The 10,749-nt window shown below is 38.5% G+C and overlaps 1 pseudogene; it reads right to left on the reverse strand.

The window, feature by feature from the left end:
* Positions 1-373: 373 nt before the first annotated feature.
* LOC103262858 lies at positions 374-1,056 on the reverse strand (annotated as a pseudogene).
* Positions 1,057-10,749: the final 9,693 nt, after the last annotated feature.

Consider the following 10,749-nt stretch of genomic DNA (forward strand, 5'->3'; position numbering starts at 1 on the left):
ATAGCAAAATTCTTTTTAGAAATACAGAAAAGAATGTTTTTTTATACTGTAGCTAACATGCCCTCCTTAGCCATTAAGATACATTTCTGTTTGTATTCTTAATACAGCCATGTTTTTACTCTTTATAAAAGTCAAGTCTCCCAGTAAAAACTGAGTATTTCACCACACTAATCTTCAAATTGCATCACTAAAAATGTTGTTAAACACATCAATTTCTAATCTAAAATCTGCACAATAGATTTTAATTGCTGAAATGAATAAATTGCTCGGAAAAGCAGGACTCCTTCAGTTGCAGTATGATTTGGTAGTCAATATTCTCGTTTTCCAGATAAAAGGGGATGTTATAAGCAGGAACACTGGGCTCCTCGTGGTTTCATCGATCAAGAGAACGTTTCTGAGTAGCTTCTGAGCAAACACTTCTTAACAGGTTGATCACAGACCTGGGTCTTCACTCTTCATAGTGGCACTGCCAGACATAATCATGTTAGCTCCTGCCTCTGCACACTTATGGGCAGTGTCGGGACCTACGCCACCATCGACCTCTGTATCCAGAGATGGTAATTGGGTTCTCAACCCGTGACCCTTTGGCATTATATCTTCCATGAATTTCTGTCCTCCACACCCAGGTTCCACTGTCATAACCAAGGCCGTGTCTATTTGATTATTCCACGGTACTGAGTACTCAACTGTGGTTCCTGGCTTGATGGCAAGGCCAACCTTCATTCCATTCTCCCGAATGTCTTTAATCGAAGCCCCTGGGTTCTCAGTAGCCTCGAGATGAAAGGTATACTGATTGGCTCCTGCTGCAGCCATTGACCTCGTCCACTCTTCCAGCCTGGATGCCATCATGCACATGTCAAATAAAGGGTCCTGGCCTAGCTGCCTTCAAAGGCTTTCTACCACAGGGTGACCAAAGGTGATGTTGGGAGCAAAATGCCCCTTCATTAAATTCAGGTGCAGATAATCAGCCTGAGTCTAGCATCCAGAAACACTTGCCCCTAAGTTGGCCAGGTTGCTGTTGAGGATGGATGGGCCGGTCTTGAAGGCTGACACCATAGCCTCCATGTAAAGTTTTCTCTGTCTGTAATTAATAAGGATTTTGACGGGGAGTACTTTGTGACTGTGTCAATATCCTATTCCCCTTCCATCAATTTATTGATTTATTAATTTATGCTAATATAGACTGATAGTTTCCTGTTTTGTTCAGTGGGTTGTATATACTTCATTACTATTATTGCTAATTTTGATGCTTTGATTGTTTTAGATCTGAGTAGTAGGAGCTTCTTCAAGCTGGCCCCTGTATCTTCTTTTTAAATAAACTTTTAATTTTGGAATGATTTTAGATTTACAGAAAAAGTTACATAGATAGTACATAGAGTTCTCATGTTTCCCTTACTCAGTTTCCCCTACTGTTGTGTGGTTTTTTTTGGTTTTTTTTGAGTTGGAGTCTCACTCTGTCACCCAGACTGGAGTGCAGCGGCCGCTCCCAGCCACTGCAGCCTCGACCTGTTGGGCTCCAGTGATCCTTCCAAGTAGCTGGAACTACAGGCGTGCACTACCACGCCTGGCTAATTTTTTGATTTATTGTAGAGATGAGGTCTCGCCAAGTTGCCCAGGTGGGTCTCGAACCCGCGGGCTCAGGCAATCCACTCACCTCAGCCTCCCAAAGTGCGGGATTACAGGCTGAGCCACTGAGCCCAGCTCTGTTACGTTTTACACGACCAAAGTACATTAGTCAGAACTAAGAAATCAACGCTGTTACATTACTTATTATTGTTGTTATGATTATTGTTATTATTTAGAGACAGAGTCTCATTTTGTCACCCAGGCTGGAGTGCAGTGTCACAATTATGGTTCACTGCAGCCTCGAACTCCTGGGGTCAAGCAGTCCTCTTGCCTCAGCCTACTGAGTAGCTAGGACTACAGGTGTAAGCCACATGCCTGGCTAATTTTTTCGTTGTTCTTAGAGACAAGGTCTTGCTGTGTTGCCCAGACTGGTCTTAAACTCCTTGCTTCAAGTGATCCTTCTGCCTTAGCCTCCCAAAGAGCTAGAATTACAGGTGTGAACCATCATGCCCAGGCTGATACATTATTTTAAGTAAACTACATTTTGGATTTCATTAGTTTTGTTACTTATGCCCTTTTTTGTTCCAGGATTCAATCAAGGATGCAACATTGCATTTAGTCATCATGTCTCCCTGGTCTCCATTTCTAGTCTTTTCTGGTTTGCCATGATCTTGGGAGTACTGGTTGGTATTGACTTATTTGATCAGCCCCCTTTATATAGTCAGTCTCCCATCACCACAGCAGATGCTGCCTCTCTTCCCCCACAGATGCCTACACCCCAATTGAGATTCCATCCTCCTGCACTGGGCTTCTCTTCTGGCTGGAAGGCACCCTCACCTCACCTGGGTTCCAACACTCTGTGCCAGCTTCCTTCCTCCTCACCTGCTTGAGTTTTGAAACCTGAAGTAATCTGTAAGATAGTTTATGTGAAGTACATACAAGTGTACAATAAATGGCATCTCTTATTAGTGGCACTTGTGGAAGCCAGGATTCTCAACATGGCCCTCCAAGAGTTTCTGCCTTCATCCATGGGACTTTGACCATGCTGAGATATTACAAATGTGATTGTTTTGTACATGGCAAAAAGGGATTTTTGCAGCTGTAATTAAGGCTCTAGTCAGCTGACTTGGGGTTACCCTAAAAAGAGGCTATCTAGGTGGGCCCAGTGGAAATCACATGAGCCCTTTAAAAGCAGAGCATTTTCTCAGACAGGTAGCAGATGTCAGAGAGAATCGAAGCACAAGAGAGGTGTGATTCGTTGTTTGTTACTGGGTTTGGGGTGGAGTGGGCATGTGCAAAGACTTTAAAACAGTTTCTGGGACTGAATTCTGCTAACTCCCTTAATGAGTGGAAGGGAATTCTTCCTTCGAGCCTCCAGATAAGAGCCTAGCTTGCCTGACACCTTGATTTGGCCTTGAGAGACCCTAAACAGAGAACCCGATGGAGCCTGCCTGGATTTCTGATCTATAAAACTGTGAGATAATACATGGGTATTGTTTTAAGCAACTTAATTTGGGATTTTTCATTGCACAGCAGTTGAAAACTATTACAGTATTATATTCAGGTGTTATCTGAAAGGAAACATTATACACATTGGGAAAGAAGAAATTGTGATTTATGGGTGGTTATTCTTTGGGGTGTAGGACTAAATCTTTTGCTTGGAGATCAAAGCCCTGTCCCCTGGGATATCTATAAGCAAAACTGCTCAAGGAGAAACTTTTATAGCTACATATATCAAGTTAATGAATTTGAAGTATGTAAATAATTTCTTTTGAAGAAGAAGTGAGTTACATGGGTATTGGGTTAAAGTAAAGTTTTTTTTGTTTTTTTTTTTAACACTTTAACATATATAGGTTTACGTTAATACTGGAAGACAATCTCGGAATAAAAGATGCTGCATTAGCGTAGATAGAGACAGTCTGTGGAAACAAAAATTCATGCACTTAACAACTATCAAAGGTCTGCTTTCTATTAGATTTTGTTCAGGAGACAGGAGATCTGTTTTTGAACACGGCAGGTACCTGGTATTTGCTATTGCTAAGCCTGCAGTCTAATAAAGATTCGGGTATTTAAGCCGTTAAAATATGGATGAGGGGCGCCATACATGTAGTGGTGGGGAAAGTCAAACAGACTGTGAAAGCACCGGGGAAAGATGTTGAATCCAGACCGGAGAGGTTCAGAAAGGCTCCTTAGAGAAAGTCACCTGAGACCGAGAGAGAGAAGCAGCCGAGGGAAGGAGGGAGAAGTGAGGGAGGCACAATATCCGTGGCCGGCAGTAGTAACAAGATGTACCGAGTCCTAAAGAGAAGAAAAAGCGTGGCCAAAATTCAGGGTGGCAGAGGCACAGCATTTAAGAGAGGTAGTGGTAAACCATAAGACTGGTACATTACACAAGACCAGATGATAAAGCGTGTATAGGCCATAATAGGGAGTTTGGATTTTATTTTAAGGGGTATACTTAAATAAACAATGCAGTCGAATTTCTAGCTGTCCAAAGTAAAGTTATATTAGTTTTGTTTTTGTCTCCAAGGAATCTGCATGGTAGGTGTCACAGCCTTGGTTCTTGCCCTGATCCCTTTCTAAGGTTAGGAGATTAGGAGTTCAGTGTTGCAGCGAGCTTTAGGAATGTGATGGGAGTTAGTACTTTATAGATTTTATTTCCATAATGATGATTCTTAAGATACAATACAGTATGGTCGTTCTGCCCCAGAATCTGTCAGTCTGGGTTTGAATCCCAGCTCCATTGCGTACTGTCTATTCGGGTTGCTTAACTTCCCTAGGCTGCAATGTTCTCATCTTTAAATCTGGACAGCAAAAATCCAGCTTTAAAGTCCAGCTCTTAGGGTTGTTAGGATTAAATGAGATAATGTCTATAAAGTGTGTGGGTTAAAGTAAGCAATCAGTAAATGATTGCTGTAATACTGCTAATAAAAGCATTGAAAGTTTATTAATTTCTTTTAGGCCAAGTCACAATGTTATTCTGGCAAAAAGTTGGTATTCAAATAAACTTTCCAGCTCCCCTCCCCCACAAAAAAGCCTGCATTAAAAGTAGCTAAAAATTTAGCCAAGTTAATATTGACGCCACGTCTACTCAGCTAATAACTTGAAAGGTATTATGTGATAGGCTCTGTATCAGGCCCCCCCAAAAAGTGTTATCTGGTGTGGAACATCCAAATGCAGTTCCAAGGCATAAAAAAAAAAAAAAGAAGCATATGTAGGCTTGGCACTTAGGAGAGAAGTTTGAGGTGATAATTAGAGTTTGGAGATTAATGTCATGAAGATGGGATTTAAGTCATCTCAATAGTTGCAGAAAAAGTATTTGACATAATTTAACACCCACTCATAATATTCATAGCAAAGAACTTCCTCAGACTTGAAGAGTGTCTTTAAAAAAAACAAAAGCAGTCCTATTCAATGGTGAAATATTGACAGCTATTCCCCCAAGATTAGGAGCAATACAAGAGATTGTACTGGAAATCCTAGCTAGCCAATACAATTAAATAAAATTTAAAGATCAAAAAGAAAGATGTAAAGCTATCTATTTTCAGATAACATGATTATATATATAGAAAATGCAAAGAACCAGAACTAAGTGAATTTAGCAAGATTGATACATGCAAGGTTGATATGTAAATATCAATGATATTTCTATATACTAGCAAGTGCTAGAAAATTAAATTAAAAATCAATCAATCAAATTTTTTAAAAATCTACTTCAAATAACATAAAAATATTGCAAAATCTCTTTACTAAAGACTATAAATTTTTCAGAGAATAATTTAATAAGACCCAAATAAATAGAACATTCCATGTTTATCAATTGGAAGACTTGATATTATTTAGATGTCAGTTGTTCCCCAAATGATTGACAGCATCAATGTAATCCCATCCAAAATCCTAGTAGGTTTTTTTTTATGGAAGCTGATAAACTGATTCTAAAATTCATACAGAAATCCAGAGGATCTATTATAGCCAAGAACATTTTGAAGAAAAAAGTTGGAAGACTTACACCACCAGATTTCAAAGCTTATTATAAAGCTGTAACACTTTGTATAGTGTGATAATGGTACAGTGACTAGACATATTGGCCAATGAAACAGAATAGAAAGTTCAGAAATTAACCCACTCATAATATAGCAGTTCAGTAAAAAGAATGCTCTTTTCAGTAAGTGATTCTGGAACTGCTTGATATTCATATAGAAAAAATTGGTCCTCGACCCCTACCTAACGCCACTTATAAAAATTCTTCTAGGATAGATCATAACCTAAATATAAATGTTAAAGCAATAAAATTTTCAGAAGAAAAGATAGAGTAGTGGCATTATGACTGTGGGTAGGTAAAGATTTCTTAAATGAGATACAAAAAGCATTAACTGGAAAATAAAATATAACAGATTGGAGTTTGTTAAAATTAATGTCTTCTCATAAAAATATATTATTAATAAGTAGGCAAATTATAGGCTAGAGGAGGATATTTGCAATACCTGTATTTGACAAAGTACTGGTATATAGAATTTATAAAGAAATTCTTCAAGTTAATAAAAAAGGCAAATACTTGAGTTTAAAGGTAGGCAAAAGGTAATACTCATTAAATTACTAACATCATTTTCTCAGACCTGGAAATGACAATACGGAGATTCATATGGAAATACAAATGACCATGAATAGCCAAAACAATTCTCAGAAAAAGAAACAAAGCAGAAGGTATCACACTTCCAGACTTTAAACTTTACTATACGACTACAATCATCAAAACAGCCTGGTATTGATATAAGAACAGTCATATAGACCAATAGAACAGGATAGAGATTCTGGAAGCAAAACCTCAACTTCTCAACCACCTCATCTTTGACAAAGCCCCAACAAGCAACCACTGGGGAAAGGAGAACCTATTCAGTAAATGGTGCTGGGAAAACTGACTGACCACATGCAGAAGATTGAAACAGGACCCCTACCTAACACCATACACAAAAATCATCTCTAAATGGATCAAAGACCTAAACGTAGAATCTCAAACTATAAGAATTTTAGAAAACACAGGAGATACCCTTATGGGAATAAGGGTAGGCAACCAACTCCTGATCAAAACTCCAGATGTCCCTGCCATAAGAGATAAGATAGACAGGTGGGACCTCATTAAACTGAAAGCTTCTGCAAAGCAAAAAAAAATCATCAAGAGATTGGGGAGACAGCCCACAGAATGGGCAAAAATATTTGCCAACTGTATATATGACAAAGGCCTAACAACAAGGATCTACAAGGAACTCAAACGTGTTGAAAGGTAAAAACAAACAGTCCCATTAAAAAATGGGCAAAAGACATGAATAGACACTTCTCAAAAGAAGACATACGGGCAGCAAACAGACACATGAAAAAGTACTCAGTCTCACTCATCATCAGAGAAATGCAAATCAAAGCCACACTGAGATAACACCTAACCCCAGTAAGGATGGCCATCATCAATACAACAAAAAACAACAAATGCTGATGAGGATGTGGAGAAAAGGGAATGCTTCTACACTGCTGGTGGGAATGCAAACTAGTTCAACCTCTGTGGAAAGCAGTGTGGCAATTCCTAAAAGAACTAGGAATTGACCTTCCATATGACCCAGCATTCCCCCTACCGGGAATATACCTGGAGGAACTCAAGTCATTCTACCAAAAAGATAGCTGCACATGCATGTTTACTGCAGCACTGTTCACAATAGCAAAAACATGGAACCAACCATGCTGCCCATCAAAACTGAACTGGCCGTGGGTTCGAGACCCACCTGGGCAGCGAGACCTCATCTCTACAATAAATAAAAAAATCAACCGGGCGTGGTGGCACATGCCTGTAATTCCGGCTACTCGGAAGGCTGAGGCGGAAGGATCGCCGGAGCCCAGCAGGCTGAGGCTGCGGTGGCCGGGAGTGGCCACTGCACCCAGTCTGGGTGACAGAGTGAGACTCCAACTCAAAAAAAAAACAAAACTGAACTGGATAAAAAAAAAAAAATGTGGCACATATACATGATTGAATATTATGTAGCCATAAAGGACAAACATATGGACATCACAGCAACTTGGATGGATGGATTTAGAATCCATAATACTCAGTAATCTGTCACAGAAACAAAGAACAGAGTACCACATGTTCTCACTCATAAGCAGATCCTGGACATTTATCATAATATGAAATAATAAGAAAAGGATTGGCAGTTTAGCAGGACACTGCCAGGGGAGCGAGGGAGGACACATAACATCCATAAGGGTACCTGATCTCAAACCAGGCAAAGTTGGGAACAAAGGGAAGCCCAACCTTTACCTGTACTGTACAGTGACCACTTGTATACCTAATCCTGAATTATACCCCACAACTTTAAAATAAACAGTTTTAAAAAGAAAAAGAATAAAAGTAAGCAAAAGGTTAGAACAGGCATTTCACAAAAAAAGAAATATCCAAATGACCAACAAGCAAATTATAAGGTTTGTAATACTACTCATCAAAAAAATACAAACTAAGGCCATATTTGGCTACATGTGCACCAGAATACCTAAGTTAATGTGGCAGACAATACCAGGTATTGACTAGAATGTGTAGCACTTAGAACTCATTTGCTGCTGGTGAATATGCAAATAGTTTAAAATGTTTTAGAAAACTGGCAGTGTTTCCTAAGGGTAAACTTAAACCTACCATATAATTCAGCAGCTATACTGTTTAAAGTATTCCACTGAGCAATTCTGCTCCCAACTTTATTCTTGACAGCCCCAATTAGAAACAATTCAAATGCCCATCTGCAGAAGATTGGTTAAATTGTTACAATATTCCTTAAAAGGGACTATTATACAACAATAAAAAGGCTTATCAAGACTTATAAAGCTATGTTATTTAAGGCAGTGTAGTATTAGCACATCATAGACAAAATGTCCAGTGGAACCAACCACAAGCAAGAGATAAAAATATCCATGTATATGTTGGAACTTGCTGTTTGAGAGAGATGGTTTTATAGATCATACGGGAAAGGGTGCACTATCCATTGGCAGTTCCTGAACCTTTGGAAATCAACTTTCCTATGAGAAAAGAAAAAAAAAAAATCTCCCTCACATTGCACAAAAAACAACTCCAAACTGACTAAAAACTGAAATGTAAAAACAAAAAATTGTAAAACTACTGAAAAACAAAAGAAAATATCTTTATTACAAAAGCCCAAATTTTAAGAGAAAAGATTGATAAATTTGATTTCATTAAAGTGAAAAACCTCTCTTCGCCAAAACCCCCACAAATAAACAAGATGTCAGATCACATTCTGGGAGAATACATTTATAATACAGTTAACAACAAAGGAGTTACATCCAGAATGTGTGTTTTAAGGAACTGGTTCACATGATTTTGGGGGCTGGCAAGTCCAGAGTCTGCAGGGCATGTCCGCAGGCTGGAACCTAGGCAGATGTTGGTGCTGCAGTCTTGAGGCATAATTTCTTCTTATCCAGGAAACTTCAGTGTTTTGCTGTAAAGGCCTTCAACTGATTGAATGAGGTCCACCCACATTCTCTAGGGCAGTCTCCTTTACTTAAGTCAACTGATTGTGGATATTAACCACCAAAACACTGGAAAACTGATAGTTTCTGTGCTAATACCATACTGCCTTAAAGAATAGAGCTTTAGAAGTCTAGATAATCTGACAAAGCAAGCCTTTTTTTTTTTAATTGCTGTTTGATATCCCTTTTAGGAACATGCAGCAATTTAACCAGTCTCCTATAGAGATACGATTTATAGCAACATCTAGATTAGTGTTGGATTTAATAACTGGATACTATTTGACATATAAATTGACCAATAAAACTAGCCACCACAGTGCCCTACTTATTAATTGAGGGAATACAAATTAAGACCATGATGAGACACAATTTCATATCCACTAAATTGACAAAATGTAAGTACTATCTGGTAACATCAAGCTTTGAAAACAGTGGCTCAGAGGGACTTCTGTCTACTGTTGGTGGGGATGTAAAACTTGGTATACTACCCTGGCAGACAAGTTGGCATGTTGTTATAATATTGATCATTTGCTTATGTGCAGCACAGGAATTTCACTCCACGGGGAGCTCTTGTACATGAATGCCAGGAGATACATCAAATTTACAAGATTATGATAGTAGTTTTTACAAGTATATAAATAGTAAATCAGCAACAGCCGGGAAACCAACCACATGTCCACTGATTGTTAAAATGGGTGCATAAATCCTACTACTATAGTCACAGAATGGAATATCAAACAACAGTGAGTAAATGAACAATAGCCACATAGAACATGAGTGAATCATAGAAACAAAACTGAGTATGAACATAAAGGCACAGAGGATTAAACATAGCATAGTATCATTTTTAGAAAACTTAAAACCAGGAATACAATACAATACATTGGGGATATGTACCTACGTAAAGATGCAAACCTATGTGTGGGGAGAGAGGAGGATCAGGGTGGTGAGGAGTGCATGGGTGAATGCGTTCTCCTCCTTATGCTTGGTGGTGTGTTCCTAGGTGTCTGTTCCGTTATTATACCCCATAACTTAATATGTGTTACAAGTAATCTTTTCATATTATCGAATGACTTAAACTCTTAAGAGAAAGGTAGCAAAAACATTTGTTTCCCTTTTTCAAGCCAAAGCAGTAAAATTTTAAAAGTAGTGTGCTTTAACCTATGACAGCCTTTCTTAGAACAATGAAGAAAAAGCCCAAATAAACACAATCAGAAACACAAAAGATGAAGTCACATCTGATCCTGAAGAAATACAAAAGATTATTAGAGACTACTACGTACACTTGTATGGAAACAAACTTGAAAACCTTAAGGAAATGGAGGACTTTCTGACATCACACAACCTGCCTAGGTTGAAACAAGAAGAAATTGAGACCCTAAATAGATCAATAACAATCAAGGAAATTGACTACATAATAAGAAAACTACCTACAAAAAAAAAAGCCCTGGTCCGGATGACTTTCCAGCAGAATTCTACAAGACATTTAAGGAGGAGCTGATACCAATCCTACTGAAGGTATTCCGGGCAATTGAAAAAGATGGAACTCTCCCCAAATCATTTTACAAAACTAACATCAAATTGATACCCAACCCAGGTAAAGACCCAACAAAGAAAGAGAACAACAGGCCAATATCTTTGATGAACATAGATGCTAAAATTCTC

The sequence above is a fragment of the Carlito syrichta genome, unplaced genomic scaffold, assembly GCF_000164805.1.
Source record: "Carlito syrichta isolate Samal-C Ts95f unplaced genomic scaffold, Tarsius_syrichta-2.0.1 Scaffold304635, whole genome shotgun sequence".
Taxonomy (NCBI): Eukaryota; Metazoa; Chordata; class Mammalia; order Primates; family Tarsiidae; genus Carlito; species Carlito syrichta.